This window comes from Aquila chrysaetos, chromosome 5, assembly GCF_900496995.4.
Source record: "Aquila chrysaetos chrysaetos chromosome 5, bAquChr1.4, whole genome shotgun sequence".
Taxonomy (NCBI): domain Eukaryota; kingdom Metazoa; phylum Chordata; class Aves; order Accipitriformes; family Accipitridae; genus Aquila; species Aquila chrysaetos.
In genome coordinates, this window is record NC_044008.1 from 45,331,778 (window position 1) to 45,349,276 (window position 17,499).

The 17,499-nt window shown below is 39.0% G+C and overlaps 1 protein-coding gene across 4 annotated transcripts in view; it reads left to right on the plus strand.

Moving 5' to 3' along the window:
* Positions 1-17,499, plus strand: part of MYO1E (myosin IE) — a 132,814-nt gene that overhangs the window by 40,598 nt on the left and 74,717 nt on the right. The window lies entirely within an intron of this gene.

Consider the following 17,499-nt stretch of genomic DNA (forward strand, 5'->3'; position numbering starts at 1 on the left):
GTTCATAAACTGTAAAGTGAATTTCTGAATTGAAATTTTTTTTTAATGGAAACCAAAAACACTTTTTTAAACAAAGCCAATGGGACTGCTGACAAGGAAAGCAGTATTGGTAATTGGAGCATGAGTCAGAGTTATCATCGGAAGTGATACTTATTGGGAAACATACTTAAGAGGTGCTTTTAAGTACAAAGAATTACCTACTAACATAACTTACTAAATTCAATAACTACATGTGAACTTTAAAGCCAGATGTTAGCAGGTCTTGAGTATGCTTCATGATCGATGCCATTCTGGAAGAGTAAAAAGGACCGTAAACAGGTCCGATGTTCTGCTCTCGTGCATCTGGGTGATTCTTCAGCTGCCAGAAGTGTGTCTGGTGAAAGCCGCTTCTGGCTGTCAGGACCAATGCGAAAGGCGATGGCTTTATACTGCTGGGGTGGGATGATGATAGATCTCTTTCTTTAGCCTGCTTCATCAAAAAAAGGAACATAAATGGTTTACGCAAAAACGTGCTTCTAGAAGCTATTTTGATGCTTTGTTCAGCAATCTGAAGTCTAAATGGGAGGTTTTTGTTGGCATTCTTTAAACAGGACTAGCAGTCTTGTAGTGACTAGCTGCACTTGTCCCTGTGCAGGAAGTGTGAGGTTTTTTTTCCTTGCCAGCTCAGAACCACTCACTGATTCACCTTCATCAGCTGAGCCTGAGTCTGTAACCAGTTCTCGGTCAGCCTTGTCTAATTTAAGTGTTGAAGTCATACTTGTCTGAACAGTGCAGCCTGATATCCTTTATAAAACATGTCAAATGTTCTAAAAGCTCAGGATTTAAAATCTTGCATGCTTGTGTCTTATGAAATAATATGGTCCCAGATGTTTGATCCTGCACCTAGGACAGTCTTCTGTTTTCAGTCTGACATTCCACAACATTTGTGAAGCTTTAAATTCTAGGCAGTTTACCAGTGCATGCTGTTATCTTTTGCAGTGATTTATGTCTTTTTCCTGTGCTTTGAGTTGTATATTGCTAATAGCAGAAATACAGAAAGATATAAGTTGGGACGTCTTGTCAGTAATATATTTGCAGTGCCAAGCAGTAGTCAAGAATTTGTCTTGTCTTGTTTTGTTTTTTTTTTTTTCCTGCCTTGAAGGATACAAGTCTGCACAAATGCCTAAGTGCTTCCAAATTTGCTTTTGCAGTAACTCTTAACCCTATGTTATTCCCAACTTTGTAAGGAAGTACGCTGATACAAAGTGTATTTGAATTTCTTTTAACAAATCCTGCCAGCAGATTTGAAGTCCTTTGGGTTGCAACCCCTGTATGGTCTGTTAGCTCATCTGGTATGAAAGTACTAATGGTCTGGGGGGGTTAGTAGGAATATTCCAAGGACAAAAGTTTACCTATGTATTGTAAACATGTATATGTACAGCATTAGCATTCTGTTAGCAGTTGGGCTTTGAGCTGTTGTGGTTCTTCTGGCATGTACTGAACACCTTTGACCACTGTCCTGGTTTTTGACTGTCTTACTGCAGATGTTTTGGTATATGAACTGGAAAATACTTCATTTGCTAAGTGAAAGCAGTGTTCTTGAGGCATATTGAAGGAGTGCTTTCATTAAAACTAATCTTAAAGGCCATTTCATGGTACTCCAAAGCAAGTGCATACTTCTAAGTTTGACTATTTGTTTTTTCTTTCAGTATTTGGGAAGAATTTGATTTGTCTGTTTATCAACCATGAAAGCATTTGTTTTCCTGTACTGCATTCCCAACTGTATTCAGTTACATACCTATCAAAAGGGAAATGTGTAAAAGTATTTATAACAGTAATTGAAAACAGTCATAGTACAGGTATACTTAAGTTAAATGGGGAATTTCAGGTTTGGTGAGATTCATTCCAGAAAGGATGTGAAGCTGCAAAACCACCCATCCTTGCTTTCTGAGCCCAGATGTACTAGCTGCCTTATAGTCTGAATTAATAAATAATTCTACAGTATTTTCTGGTAAGGCCAATGAAACATGGATTTTGCATAACTATTTCTGCTGTGTTGGTATTGGCACTCACAAATTGCTATCTAAATATAGACCATGTTTTTGAAGGAACTGGTGATAAGATGCGGTCATCTAGGGGGAAAAAACTGGTTAGTCATGGGAATCCATCATTGTATTAAACTCTTGTATCATATTTAGTTCCGTAATTTTTGTTGGCTCTTGACAGTAAAATTTTTATGGAAGCAAGTTAGACTGACACAGTACTGTCGGGGAAACTACTGATATCTTTCCTACCATAATTGGAATTAAAAATTCGGATACTGTGGAAACTGATATATTACAAAGCATGATTTTATTACATACAGCTTCTATACCATATAATATCCTGCTGACACTGTTCTTATGTAAACTTGATTAGTTCCTGAGTTCTGAATTACTTTAATCCATGAAAACAAATATTTGACTTTACCAATTAAAATACAGTAGTCCCACTAAGAACAGAATTACTTCAGCTAGATTTTTTTTCTCCACTTAAAAACTGTGCCTTACACACAGTCATGTTTCCAAGACTTGATGCTGTATTGTTGGTAGTCTCCAAAGGCTTTTTCAGTGCTTCCCCTCAACTTTAAATATATGCTGGGAACTACTATATTGGTCAATAATTACTAGATTCAGCAAACCAGAGATTTCTATGAACACATTCTGGTCTTTGCAGTGGAAAAGTCAAAATAACTTCTCAGGGTAGGGCAATTAGGATGTTTTCAGTTTTTGAGGGTATTCTGGCTGTTCTTTGTGTAACCTGCAAGACTTGAATAGACTGGAATAAGGTGACTTTTTTGAATTGATTGGCCCTGGTGGAAGGGCAAGTATAGGCCTACTGTTACAGAGTAGCAGCTTAAACCTGCTGAGATGTCTGTGGCAAAAGAGCTAAAAATGCATAAATCTATCCTGAACTATATCAAATCTATTAGCCGTTTACTTGCTCTGCGGTGGCCGTTGGCTTTGCAAAGCATCTCTTCCCACTTCTTCCTCGTGTACCCAAGAGTTCCTAATTACAGGTGCTTAAAGCTCACATTTGCTAGTTGCGCTAGTGAGGGGTGGCATTAGCACACAGTGCTTGTATGAGGAGCAACATTTTTCTTCCAGCTAGGTGATGGGACTCAGCGGGCCCCTCAGGGTTCATATTCGATGGCCATTGTCACATTCTACTTGCCAATGGTTGAAGGCGGTCCCTGCAGGAACAGTGTTTCAGAGCCCTGTAAGGACCCAAGTCCCATGCTGTTGGTGATCCTAGGTTATGGGAATAGACTAACAGCAAATAGACTGCTCTTAAAGTTCAAGTTGCAGTAACTTCTACAGACTATGCTATTTGTTGTGGGTTTTTTAAGATGAATTAGGCTTGACGTGGGGAGGGGGGGAAGTGAACTTGAATGTTGTTTGTAAAAAATGGAGGTCCTATTATGACACTGCTTATGTCTATGGTGGTCTGATTAGAGATTTGGCCTTTAATGAGCAAAAACTTGAGTTCCATTTGAAGCAGAGTTGGCGGGGGGAAGGAGGATGACTTCATTGTAGGAGAGGCCACTGCTTTTGCTATTTTGCTGTGTTTCACTTGTTTTTTGTCTCAGTGTTGGGTTGCAACCACAGAGTTCAAGGCATGATCACTTTCAGATGACAGGATAGGGATAGGTCTTCAGCAGAGCAAGTCAGATTGGAAGTGTACCTAACCAAGTGAAAGAGGGCTTGACAGTGCCTGAGTATCCAGTATGTGGAACTCGAGATATCTTGAGTACCTGTTTCTAGCAACTAAGTCTGGTTTCTTAAGCAGCTTAGGTATTTGTCTGTAAGTGTCACTCTTGTGTTAACAGCACTATGTAATAATGTATATCTGCATGGCAATGAAGGACTAGATCAAATGTACTGGAGAAAATAAGAATTTGCCCAGTTTGATACTTGCTTTAAATAACTATTAAATCAGCATATATGATGCTATGTGGTTAACAAAACTTGTATTTGCTACAACTGAAATGGGTTCTGTTGTGGTTTCAAAAAGTACACACAATAATGGAGATTAATCTGTTCTAACTTAAAACTGCCTTCAAACACAGAGAATATGTTTTCTCTACAGAGCTTAGTACAGTCTCCATTGACCTTGGCCTCAGTCTCAGGAATATATTTAATGAAGTGTGTGGGCCTCTTGTGAGGCTACAAAGTGGTTAAACTTAAGTAGCACACAGTAGTAGAGAAGGGATTATTTCTTGTCAGTTAACAATAGTACTAGCTACAGTTTTAATATTGAGATGAATATTTAGTTTACCGGTTCATAGTGTCAGTTACCCAGCTGACTTCTCCAGAAGTCTTAAAGCTGTTCCCATGAGTATTACTCTTCAAAGCTTTTCAAGTGGTAAATAGGAATTCTGGTTCCAGGGCTCTTAATGCCTGAAATACCAGCACACCCAGTCCACAGAGACCTGATCTCAATATGCAGAGTAAGCTCATGACCAGTCGTGGTTTCTTCCTGTAGTTTACGTTGTGTTTTTATTCTTGGTTCATTCTAGGAACACTTGAGAGGAAACAGAAGAGCAGTGGCTACTTATTCCCATATTTGGTATTGTTCTAGACAACACGAACATCCTTCTTCACTAAGAGAGGGGGGTGGTACAGCATTTCTGGACAATCTAACCTTTCTCAAACCATGGGTTAATCTTGGCAGGTCACATTGGCTCTATTTGCTTTGTAGCTGTGTACAGTGCAGTTTTCTGCATGGAGTTATAGTGAAGTTAAGCAGTTAAGTGGCACTGATGGGATGGATTAAGATAAGTGGGCCTGCATCTTCACAATAATAAAAGCTTGTCTTTACATAGTTACAAGTCCTTGTTCTACAGCAGAGCTTCCATTGGTCTTTATAATAGTAGTGGTGTATTTTAAGTTATAAAGAATTGGAATTAGTGGAGGTTACAAAGTACTTTTAGTGAAATGAACACTCAGATGTTAATTGCTGATAGTGGAAGAGGAAAGAATAATTAGAACATCAGTGTCAGTTGCACCTCCTAACTTGCTCCTTGTTTTTTTTTTCTTGAGACCTGTACTTGGATGGGGTCATGTTGTATTCTGTATTCCCGGGACGGGGCGGGGGGTGTGTGTGTGTGTGTGCGGGAATGACACTAAACCTGGTTTCTTAAACAGTTGCTAATAAAGCCATACTGAGAAAGAAGCAAATACAATGTACTTCAGAAAAGCATTGTAATCACTAGAAATATACTCCAAAAATCCTGCTGAAATAGCTAGCTGCCTTACCTGCTGCCATGCAATTCAGCAGTAAAAATACAAAATAACTCTGTGACAGCAGATTTTGATCTCTAGTTTAGGAATCCTGAGCTTGACCTCTTCTTGTTCTGAAGTATGGCAGTCTGTACTTAGACTAAGTAAAGTTCAGCCACGTGCGTCAGACTGCCTGAAATTAAGCCATTATGGATACAGTCTTGACAGAACTAAAAGCTTCCAATTCTGGATAAGAAGGGAATGTCTGAAACCCACCCAGAAGAGCAGAACACAATACAAAATTCTAAATCCTTGTTTCAATGACATAGGATAAGTTTATAGACTTAAACAGCTTTTTTTTCAGTCCTGAAAGTTTCTTTTGTGGAAGGGAATTTAAGAGCTGTTTATTCTGAAAACAGTCTTAGCTGTGTGAAAGAGGACAAGTGCTGAAGCAAGTATATTTGGGCTGTATTGTTAGTACAGCCTGTACCCTTAGTGCATAGGCAGATACTTCATAAACCTTTTGCCGTCACTAAGGTTGTTCTGATGAATCTGTTCTGAAGGTAGTAGTTTGAATGTAATGGAGAAGCATGTTGTTACCACAATTAATGAATTAGTCATGAAGAGCTATTTAGTCTGACACACCTCGAGAGTGTTCACCTACTGAAATCAGGTTTTCTTTTGTTCAGATAATTTCTTAATGATACAGGCTGAGGCATTTTTTGCACCTGAGGCCATTAGGTAACTTTCTCACTTGACTTGTCCAGGACATGGGTCTGTTCTCAGACCAGAATACATTTAAAATTGAACAAGCAGTTAGCAGGCTTATCCTGCTACTATATGGTAGGAATTTTCTTTGTGCCGAGTGTGGCTGGAGTCCAGCCTGGGACTGCAAGGGACAAAGCAATCTGAACTGCTCCCATTGGTTTGATTGTAACCTGCCTATTGTGGTTTGTACTGAATCTCTAATACTTGGGAGCAGTTAAATAGCTTATAACTTAGTATGGGGGAAAAGAGACTTCAATCAAAAATACCAGTGGTAACTTTCTACTGTTCTAGAATGTACTTAAGACTTCGGGGAATTCTTTCTAGTCTGCACTTCAAAATGCGTAGCTGGAGAGTCAGTAATTGGGATGTTAATTACCTGTTGTGAGGTAGCTGTGGTCATGAATTGTACATCTGAAGCAGACAGTATTTTGGAAGAATATCCATTTTTATTTCTAAATTATTTTACCTGGGGACTAAATTAGATCTTAAAGTTAGAAGTCAAGGTTTTTGTTTTTCCCCCAGGGCTTTGAAAGTATTTTGTCATTGCTCTTTACAGATGTAGAGTAGTAGGCTAACTATAAAGTACTAATCCTGTTTCTGTTTGCTCATGGAGAGTGCAGGTGTACAAACAGGAAAAGAAAAAACAAAGGGGAAGTTAATATCATCTGATTGCCAAAACAAAAAAGCACCAATTCTGTAGCTAAAATTATGTTCAAGCTGGTAACAGGATACAGTGAACAATGAAGAATGTTTTTTACGTTCTGTAGCTAAATGTGTCCTTTTAGGGCTTGTTTTGTAATTATTCTTGACCAATTGAAACTCTTGAGGTGGATAGAATTCTACCTCATTTAAATGAACCCACTTTTTTGGCATAGCTCAATGAGATGCCTAGTCACTTATTTTTCATTCTTGGTATTTTTGAAGACTTGGGAATATACTCAAGAATTAAAACTACTCAGTTTTTTAAAGTTTTTTTTTAAGTCAGGGCAGGTCAGGACATCTAAGTATTAGAACTGGCAGGTGGGAGAGTACTTTCTGTTGTTCTATCCATTTGCTACTGTAGCTGTAATAAAACATACTATTTTACCCTTTATTCCTGTTCCTGTCTTCCAGTCTTTAGTGTGACAGTGTGTGAGAACCTTGCTGAAGTACCAAAGCTGTGCAGAGCCTCTGTGATCACTCCCTCTGTGGATGATGTTTTGTTCTGGTGCTGTTTTAATAAGGAAGTACTGGGGAATGTATCTAAGGGGGATATTCCTAACAGCTGCCATGGTCTCTGTGTTGTGGAGCAATCCTAGGAGCCTAAATGATCTATAGTGTGTGAGAGGGCTGGAATCCTCTGCTGGTGTTGACAGGCAGTGTATCCAAACTACATACTACATTGTGCCCACTGTGATAGAAGTATGACTTAATCAGTAATAGGCTGAGTGACAGATCCTACTTTCTCAAATAGGAAAGAGAATAAGGGGAATATATCTGAGAGGGAATGGTGGAATGGTCTGGGTTGGCGAGATAGTGGGAGCATAGTCTGATCCAGGCAAGCAGCTTCCAATTTTGATGTGAAGTTCTACTCCTTCAGTTCTACCTTAGTACTCTTTCCATCTGTTTAAAAGCCTTCAGTATTGTTGATGAAACTGGTTCAGTCTAACATCTTCTCTGATTCTAACCTTGTATAGGAAACCTGTGCTTGTCCTCCTTCCCACTGATCAGCCATGTGACTTTGGAATACTTGGCCTGACTCTGTGGTCTTACCTCTTGGCTTCTGCAATTGTCTTCCACAAGCTTTCCCTTCTACATCTTTAATGTTCAGCAAGCCTTTACAGAGGTCCTCTGTTTTCAGCTGCAAATCCAGAAGGGCATGGTCCACTTTGTTACAGTCTTCCAGTGTGATTTTTGGGTTTTGTCCCTTAAATGTTATCTGTAATAATATGTAATGTGATGTATAAGTTATGCCTTTACTAGTAGTTCTAAACGGGTTTAACCTTGCCCAGACAACAACTCTTAAATGGTGTGTGTAAACACTGGAACATTTTTCTGGTCCCTTTTAAAGTGCAGATTTCTATGGTAGCACCTACTAAAGGGAAACTTGCAATGAAACACATTGTATAAAGGCAAAGAAGTTCTCTTTTGTACTTTGTGATAAGGTGATGGAGATGAAAATGTATGTACAAATGTTACCTCCATTCATGAACCTGGTTATATGAATAAGTCATGTTATTATTTAAATGGCTGTATACAAAATGTCTGACTTCAACTGTAGATTAAAAATTAATTTTTATATTTGTAGTACTCCTACCAGTTACTGCTATGGGGTGTTGGAGAATTTTTAAGAGTGCAATAAAATATATACACTACTCAATTTGTGCATTAGCACTAATTGCCAAAACACCACTGAGGATAAATCTCTAGTAGGAATCTATGGAATAGTTGGTGTTGGATGTTGCCTATATACCACAGACCACAAGTGAGTGTTAAAAGATACAGGAAAGCCCTTCTGTCATGCTAGCTGTTACTGTACGATTTAAAATGCAGAGTATTTTTTCAAAGCTGCTGTCAATGCTACCTAAAAGCAATACAACTATTTTAGAACTGGACTCCAGAGTAAATAAAACCTATTCTTGCAAAATGTTCCATGGCACCTTTAATCACTACAAATAACTGAAACCTCTTTGACCTTTATTTGAAAGGTTTTGTCCCTCTTGATAGCCCTTCTGCTGAACCAGTGGGTCACTACTGACTGATCAATGACTAATTTACTAGTCTTGCTCTGTTTAGAAACTTGGGCTTTACCTGATGCTCTCCCATGCAAACACTATGTAAATCAACCATTGCTAAACATTGTGATGTGACAGGAGTGAACTCCAAAGCAAGATAGCTGCAGGCTGCCTCCTGTTCTTTCTTACTGTGTTTTAGTGGAAACAAAATGATTCTGGCAGTCACATGTTGCACAAGGAGTATGCAGAAGCACATCTGCATATCTAATAGTCTAATTCTTTAATCTACAGATTTTAAGAGGTGCTTTAATTAACTCAATTGGGCATGCTTAGCTGCATAACATAGTTTTTCGTATGGTTGTTCAAATTAACATTTTGTAGGGGAAAGAAAAAGGCACAGGCAGAGGGCTGGGATGGTTAAAGATCACATGCCTGATGTGTGATGTATTTTTTTCTGCTGTTGCTTCACTAGATCATACATAGAACTGTACATGTTAAAGGAACCTTGTAGAAAATGAGCTTTTCTCAGTTACTATACTTCAAATAAACCAAAGCATGTAATGGCATCAGTGGGGCTTTTGAGAGTGGGAGTGTGAATCCCAAACCTACATCACTAAATGACCAACCTTATAGCTTCAAATGCCACTGCATTTGATGAAATGGTTAAATAAAGCATTCCATGCCTTGTGCCTTTAGCCCATTTTCCATCATATGCTTTAAGTCATAAACAGGATAGCATACTGCCCTCAAGTGACCTTGATGGGGGTGAATGGCCCACCCCTTAGGAACACCTGTACTATAGCCAGTAGCATTAGAAGTAGTAGGAGATGACATGACTGTGAACTGTGTACTCTCACCTAACTTTACTTCTGTTCTACAGCTAATTCTGAATGCTGCAGTAATGTGAGGAAATATTATGTGTTAAAACACAACAGTTTTTCACTAAATTAAATCGAAGTGAAATCAATAGACATCTGAAATGATAGAATGAGATTTTATAGTATTGCATATGAAACTTAAAAATTTAATAGGAAGCTGTAAAGTGGGTTATTCATCTACATATTTAAAAACTAGATGAGGCATTCTAGCATGCATAGGCTTTTAGATGTATGTTTCCGCATTTAAATGCAGTACAACCTACAGGAGAGGCATTTTGTATTGCTTATAAACAATTTACAAATTTTACTAAGGAACAGTTTCTATTAGCATGTTCTTTTTTTATTTTGAAAAACCTAAAGAAAAAACCCTGAGGCTTTCCTTAATATAGGTGATTCGGCTAGCTTTTGTTAACTGGATGTATTAACAATGGAGTGAGTCTGAAATACTAAAAATTGTATTCTCAATAGCAAATAGCAAAGACATGCAGACTTGTTCAGTTGCTGGCAGCCTTTATACCTTCCTTGTTAAGAAAAAAAAGAAAAAGCTGTTTGTGCAATGAGTTACTCTGGTCTTGTTTGATTTGGTTTTATTGGACTTAGTTTTGTTGATGCTCTTTTATGTGTGTTTGTGAAAGGTTACCTTGGAGGACGTTTGAAGCTCTAATTCCCTAAGCAGTGAAACAAATGTCCTTCATTTCGGTGTGGCAGAGTAGATGGAATCTGTAACTTAAGGTTTCACCTACTCTTCCAAAACCTGAAATGTGAAGGCAAGGAGGAGAACCTAAGATGTGTGGATTATGTCTTTTTTTTTTTTTTTTTTTAAGTTTAAAAAAAGGGTGCTATCTATAAAAATGGATAGGCTACCTCAGAATTGTCTTTCCTTACAGTCCTGCAGGGACAAACATTCATAATTGGCCTAGATACTTTTTGCAGAAGAAAGGGGAGAATGGTTTTCTTTTCAACAAAACCTAACTAGGCATAAATGAAACTGGCAGAATAGGTTGGCAAGTTATTACAGATACCTGGATATTTCACAGTTCTTTGTTCTTTTTAAATTATGTGTTCATAATTAGAAGAATTTTGTTTTTGAAAGCCTCAATGAGTTTCAATATTTTAGGTGTTGAATAATTCATGCTAAACTTTGTTTATGCATTGTTTATGGCACCAAAGAACCTCAAGCAACTGATTAAAAAAAGACTTTACCACATTCCTTTATTCACAATTATCCTCTGGTTAATAACAACACTTAGACACAACTATCTTGGCAAAATCTTAGCTATGTTTACATGAAGACTGGTACTATGTTGAGCCTCAGCATTGCATTATGAGGGCTGCCCACATCTTCCCCATTCCTGGATATTTTTTTTTCTTTAATTCCATGGAAAAATGTTCTAACACACTTTAAGTTTCTTTACAGTTTGGCTTTTTCTTTTTTGTAAGGGCCCTTTTCTTTATTTTCAGGTTTGTGTGGGTGCTATAGCCAAGTACAAACAGCTTGACTAAAAATGAGCTGTGCTGGAGTGTTTTATTAGGTTTATTCATAGAGGTTAAAGTGATGTTCTTCTTTGTCCTTAAGAAATTTTCTAAGGACTGACTTTTTCAGACTGCACTCGGCTGGTTCGTGGTAGTATCACGGAACAGCTTAGTTTTTTGTAAATAACTACCAAATCCAGTAACTGACACTGGTCACAAGGAGTTGTCTGGGATTACACAGAGGAAGAAAAATCTCACCTGAAATCACTTGAAAGAACTTACCTGTAAGTTCATATCTAAATCTTGTTTTCAAAGGAAGAAGAGAGTCTCATAAATGTAGGAACGTGTACTGCATCAGTGCCTTGGCATCTTCTCATGTGTATTCAAGCATCATAGGTCAATGCTCCAAAAGTTTACATTGACTTAAATTCTTGGTCATCTAAGAATCTCAAATAATCATATTGTCATGAAATTTAGGGAAAACACCAAATATGCAGTAGTAAAGAAAGGGCAGTAGTTGTGGTCTGCAGACAACAGCAGTGTCTTTGTTGCTGCACATATCTATCTTTCTGAAGTAGCAGAAGGTTGAAAGTCTGGCCTGCTTCTTAGCCAGGACTTGGAGCTGCCTGTTCTGAACCATTCTCAAGAACCAGCTGAGGTATGGATGTCTGCTGCTTCAGAAAACAAAAGGTCAGCTGAGACTGCAATGAGTATTGCTTACGGGGAAAAAGGGGCAAAACAAGGCAGCTGTGTAGTAGCAGAATTACAGATTGCTCTCGGACAGCATGAAAATGGAATAAAGCTCTTTGTCCCTTCCAGCAACTGCAGTGAAAGCCCTGAAAACGTGGACCTGCATGTTTAGGATTATCTAAAGGCTAATACAGCATGTTGAACCCTTAGTTGTTACCAGGGAAGTCTGTAGAGGGTGTCAATATTTCTTTCTTAAAAAGCTGGTTTTGGGTATTGCTCCTGGAATGCTCCCAACATGTTATTTTTTTTTCCTTCTGGTTCTCAGTCAAACTTATAGGTGCCTCAGTGTTTCTAGGTCTGGTGTGAGGAAGGGCAAAGAAACTGGTGTGGAAGGAGAAATATATTGGAAGGGTTTGTCAAAGTTCACGACAGCCCTCTGTGTAGTAATTGGGAGTAATGCTAAGTTGAACTCTGCTGGGTCCCTATTCACTGAATATCTCAGTCCATCTGCATGCTTCACTCATGATGAGGGTGCTCAGCTGAGGGGTGTGTGGCAGAATATGCTCTTAATGACTGTTGTGGTTTAACCCCAGCTGGTAACTAAGCACCACGCAGCTGCTCACTCGTCTCCCTCACAGTGGGATGGGGGAGAGAATCAGAAGGGTAAAAGTGAGAAAACTCGTGGGCTGAGATAAAGACAGTTTAATAGGTAAAGCAAAAGCCATGCAAGCAAAGCAAACCAAGGAATTCACTCACCACTTCCCATGGGCAGGCAGGTGTTCAGCCATCTCCAGGACAGCAGGGCTCCATCGTGCCCAACAGTTACTTGGGAAGACAAACACCATCACTCAGAATGTCCTCCCCCTTCCTTCTTCCCCCAGCTTTATATGTTGAGCTTGATGTCCTATGGTCTGGAATACCCCTTTGGTCAGTTGGGGTCAGCAGTCCTGGCTGTGTCCCCTCCCAACTTCTTGTGCCCCCCCAGCCTGCTCGCTGGTGAGGTGAGAAGCTGAACAGCCCTTGGCTCTGTGTAAGCCCTGCTCAGCAGTAAGGAAAACATCCCTGTATTATCAAAGCTGTTTCCAGCACAAATCCAAAACATAGCACCACACTAGCCACTATGAACAAAATGAACTCTATCCCAGTCAAAACCAGCACACTGACCTGGTACAGGCTAAAGGTATAGCTACTGGTATTGCATTGGGGTCACATTTTAGCACAGCACTTTAAATAGTATTTGTTTTCAGCAAGATAGAGTCAAAGGCAGCATTTATAGCATGGTTGAAAGACCTTGAGCTGCTGGTGTGGTCCTGATGGGGTCATAAGGACTATGTTGCTTAGCAAGCTGATGTGTAAGTGTAGAGAAAGGCTACTTGAGTGCAAGTTGGTTTTTGAGCCAGAACTTTATTTTTAAAGGACCACAAATGTTGGCTTTAATATGGGCTGTAGAAAAAGGTAAAGCTGCCTCTAAAGACTTCAACAGCGTAATGAGTTGCAGCAGCTAAAAGTTTAAGGGTACTGATAATCTGAGCATCTGGTTTGTGTCCAGGTTGTTCAGGGGTGGAGCGAAAGAAACAGTATTCACCTAACAGCTGTCTTTTCTGAATCAGAATGCTATGCTTAGGTGAAAAGTCATTCAGCTGGTTTTAGTTTACGTTTAAATTTTTTTTTTTTTTCAAGTTTATATGGGTTTGACTCGGAGCTCAGAGTTTGAATGAGTCCAGAAGTTGAAAGCAAGGTACATCACAAGTCTTTAAGTTTAATGTGATTTTGTATTGAAGCCCTACAAGCTGAAGTCTTCAGCCACAGTTTAATATCTGAGCCTTAAGTTTTTTTCTCTCTTCCGCTCCCCGCCCCCCCCCCAATTTTGAAACCTTGTGATTCAGCTTGAATTTCACCTGTTTTGAGTTTTCATTATGAAGTTTAGCATTTTGCTTAAGATGATAAAAGCTAGCTAGCCTTCTGTTTTGCAGATAAAATGCTAACCTGTATTACTGTTAAGGAATATAAGCAAGTAGCTGGATTAATCATGTTTAAAGTTATCTAACAAAAGTTCTTTGAAGACTTAAATGAGATCTATGAGTTGATAGGGATACAGACGATGATGAAGGGAACCTAATGTAGAATGTAAAATCATGCTGAATACAGATTTGCATCAATACAATTTGAGGGGGGAGAGAAACACTAATCTGGACTGGGCTTCAATTTTTGGATGCTTGGCATCTTTTCACTATACATGAGTGTTCAAATGAAAAAGACCTTTAGTTAAATGTAGTGTCTTCAACAGAAAAAATGTTAATAATTTTCTGACAGGAAGCCAGGGTCAGACATAGAAATGGAAAATTAAAGGGGAAAAAAATGCAGCATCATATTGTACCACTACAGAGATTCTTTTAAATAAAATTAGGGTAACTTATCTGCAGTGGAATGCAGCAGTTTTTCTTCAAAGCTGATACCTAGCTTTTCACTTGGTTTCCATTTAACAGAAATAATTTGAAACTGATGTATATTTATGATGCTGAAACTGAATTACAAGGTGTAACAGGCGTTTAAATTTGGTCTTTTGCATAATTCTGCAAAGTCGGTGATAAAGTTACGGGGTTTTGTGAAATGGCAGCAATTTAAGCCTACTGGAGTGCATTCAGAGCTGCTTTGGCTGGCATCTCTGCTCAAGGCATAATTATGCCAATACAACATCTGTGAGACTAAATCTAATATGTATCCTGATAGTATCAGTTTCTTGTAGCAAATGTATGAAGAATGCTAGTCTGCAAATGAACTCACTAGTTCACACATCTGGTAAAAGCCTATAGTTATGAAGACAGCTAGATGTCTAAATTAGTTTTCTTGCTCCAGTAATAATTTGAATGCTACATATTAACATTAAACATTCTAACATATTAAAAAAAATGGGGGGAAAATAACTGTTTCTGTGCTAAAACCTGTCTTTTGTAGATTAATAGGAACTATCACTTTACCTAGTAAGTGAACTTCTGTCCATAGTTAATAAAACAAAGATACTGCAGATGCAGGAATCATACACATGCATTGGTGCAGCCTACATAATAACCATAAAGACCCAGTCTCCTAGCTGTTGGAGGTTATATTAACAAATGTTGGGCCAGACACTTCCCTTACATAATTCAACTAATAACCATGGTGTTCCACTACAGTAGAATGAACTCTTCATATTCCCAATGCATTTCTATGCTTCCACCTTTTTGGGGCATCATCTTCATGGACAGAATGCAGTGAGCTACTTATCCAGTGGAATTTGTGTACATTAATTTTTAATTTTGTTAGGTGCCTTATCAATTATGGAAATATGAAAGTCTACAGAGCCGGGATACAAGCTTAATACAAATTAGAGTAAATAATTTGAAGCATGGGATCTGACAGGAAGAAGATATGACAGCCTTATGAAATCTTAAGCGGACTGAGTTATTCAGAAAAATGTTCAAATAATAGCATTCTCATCATATTAACTAGGAAGACACTGTAGTAAAAGCCAGTAAAGTAAAACTAACATATTCGTTAAATGAAAATAAGCCAGTTATTCTATACAATCAAAGTATTACATGCTGTATTTTTAATGTAGTTTTGTCTCAAAGCTGCCCTGGACTGAATAATCAAAACTGTTTTAGCACAAATACTAACTTTATTTCTAATGTGCATGTGGAGGATAATCTGGTTATGAGAGTATGTCTCTGTTATGCACACTCAATGGGACCTGCTTGCCCTGGGATAGTGTAATTATTGGCTAAAGTAAAAATCAGTCCCTGACAAAGGATGAATGAACCTGTGCATGAAATTGTCCCCTGACTCTTAAGCTCTTTTATTATCCATTCACTAAGTTCCCACTTCTGTATCTTTACTTTGAGTAGCTTAGACTTTCCCTGTTGTCACCTTTGCCCCTGGATGTTTAGGTTTGGTCCTTATATGCCTGTCTGAAAACCTGAGTGGTCTGCAAAGCTTTGTGTATCGGGTCTTAACCTCCTTGCTGTAGGATGAGGGGAGGAATTGGACTGTCAGACTGGCAGGGGAATATGCTTCCTGATGGGACTCCTGTGAGCTCTAGAAAGCATGCGCTCTTAAGCTACAGTGTAGTTGTGTAGCCATCCTCAACCTTTATGCTGGAAGCAGTTAGTAAGCGCTTTGCAGATCAGGCCAGAGATGAATGTACAGCTGAGAAAGTGAAGTAGTATCTGTTTGAGTCTCCTACACAGTGTGTGAGATTTGTTGGGTCTGATGTGTACTTCTTTTCCCAAGATTTTGCTTCCTGTTGCTTTTTGATTGATAGCAGCTTTTTGGGAGTTGATGTGAACTTGCAGATTTGGTCCATTGGAAAGATATGTAACTAATTCCTGAGGCAGAATGCTCAAAGGAATTCTTGTTTGTATTTATGTAATAATTAAACAAGGAAGCATTCGTATCTGCATGCACTGAAATAAATACAAAGGTTTGATTCTTTTAAAGAGTTTAATTAAAGGTTTAATCAATGCATCAAATAGTCTGTCTACCACAGTGTCTGAAGTGAAATATGATTTCTTGCATGAATAGCAAAACATGAAAGCTAATAAAAAGGAATTTATGGGTTGAGCCACGTGTGTCTTACCACCCAGGTGTCAGCTCCACTGTAGGTGAGTGAACACCACTCCCTGTGCCTTTCCCCAATTGCTCTGAGTCAGTACTGCCGAGGTAAACAGGAAGCTGCTGCAGTCTGGAGCTTTTGCTCTGTTTACTCAGCACTCTGTGAAATTAAAATAAACAAAGCAAGCAATTTTGACATTAGAACCTCCCCCACTGTGGAGCTCCTCCCGGCCCCCCAAACCAGCTCCTCCAGCCACTGTCACCAGTGAGAGGAGTTGACAGCTCAGATGTGAAATGGGGATATTGGTGTGTGGGGAGCACTCCTGCTTCTCCCCGAGTAATAAAAGCTTTTCAGCTCTTCACTGCGTATCCCACCTCCCAGTGCCACAGCTGTCCAGTGCTGCAGGACTGCGATTCCTAGGGTCCTCCTTGTTCAGGTAGGTCCCCCCAATACAGTGGCCTGTATAGAAACCGAGTCACCTGAACTCTACATCTGAACACAGTCCAAGGACAGAGTATGCAACTTGTTAATCCAATGTGAAAGGAGATACTCTTGAAGCCACCTAATTGGGAAAATCCCAGATAAACCTAACAGTATACCTTGAAATTCTGCAAGCAGGACTTTGGCAAATGAACTGTTTATGGTGGGGCACCACCCTGGTACAATACAGCAGTGATTAGCTTGTATTGCCCTGCTCATCCCGGCTGGAACAACACTATGCATACAGGAGGGCAGGTCCCAGTTGTAACAGTTGGGAAGATCAAAGCAAATATCTCAAAAATAGGCTAATTTGAAACCAATGACCATCCCACATTAAGAAATGAGCAGTTGACTGCATGTCTTATATTTGGCATCTAAGTAGTTAAATGTTACAACTCTGAGCAGTGCATTAAACTAATAAAGTTCTGTGGTGTCAGCACGAAGGTGCTTTTTGGTGCATACTGTTGAAAAACCAATCTTGGCCACAGTTATCTGCTGTGTTGCAGCTTTTGCTGTTTTATCATGCCTATTACAATAAAGAGTGTTTTTCTTTAGCCTGAGCTGCCACAGGCATGTGACTACATGACAATCTCCACTTAAAAAGTTTATATTCCCTCTGGTTTGTAAATAAGTTCAGAACATGGCTGTATTTATACCTAAAAGAA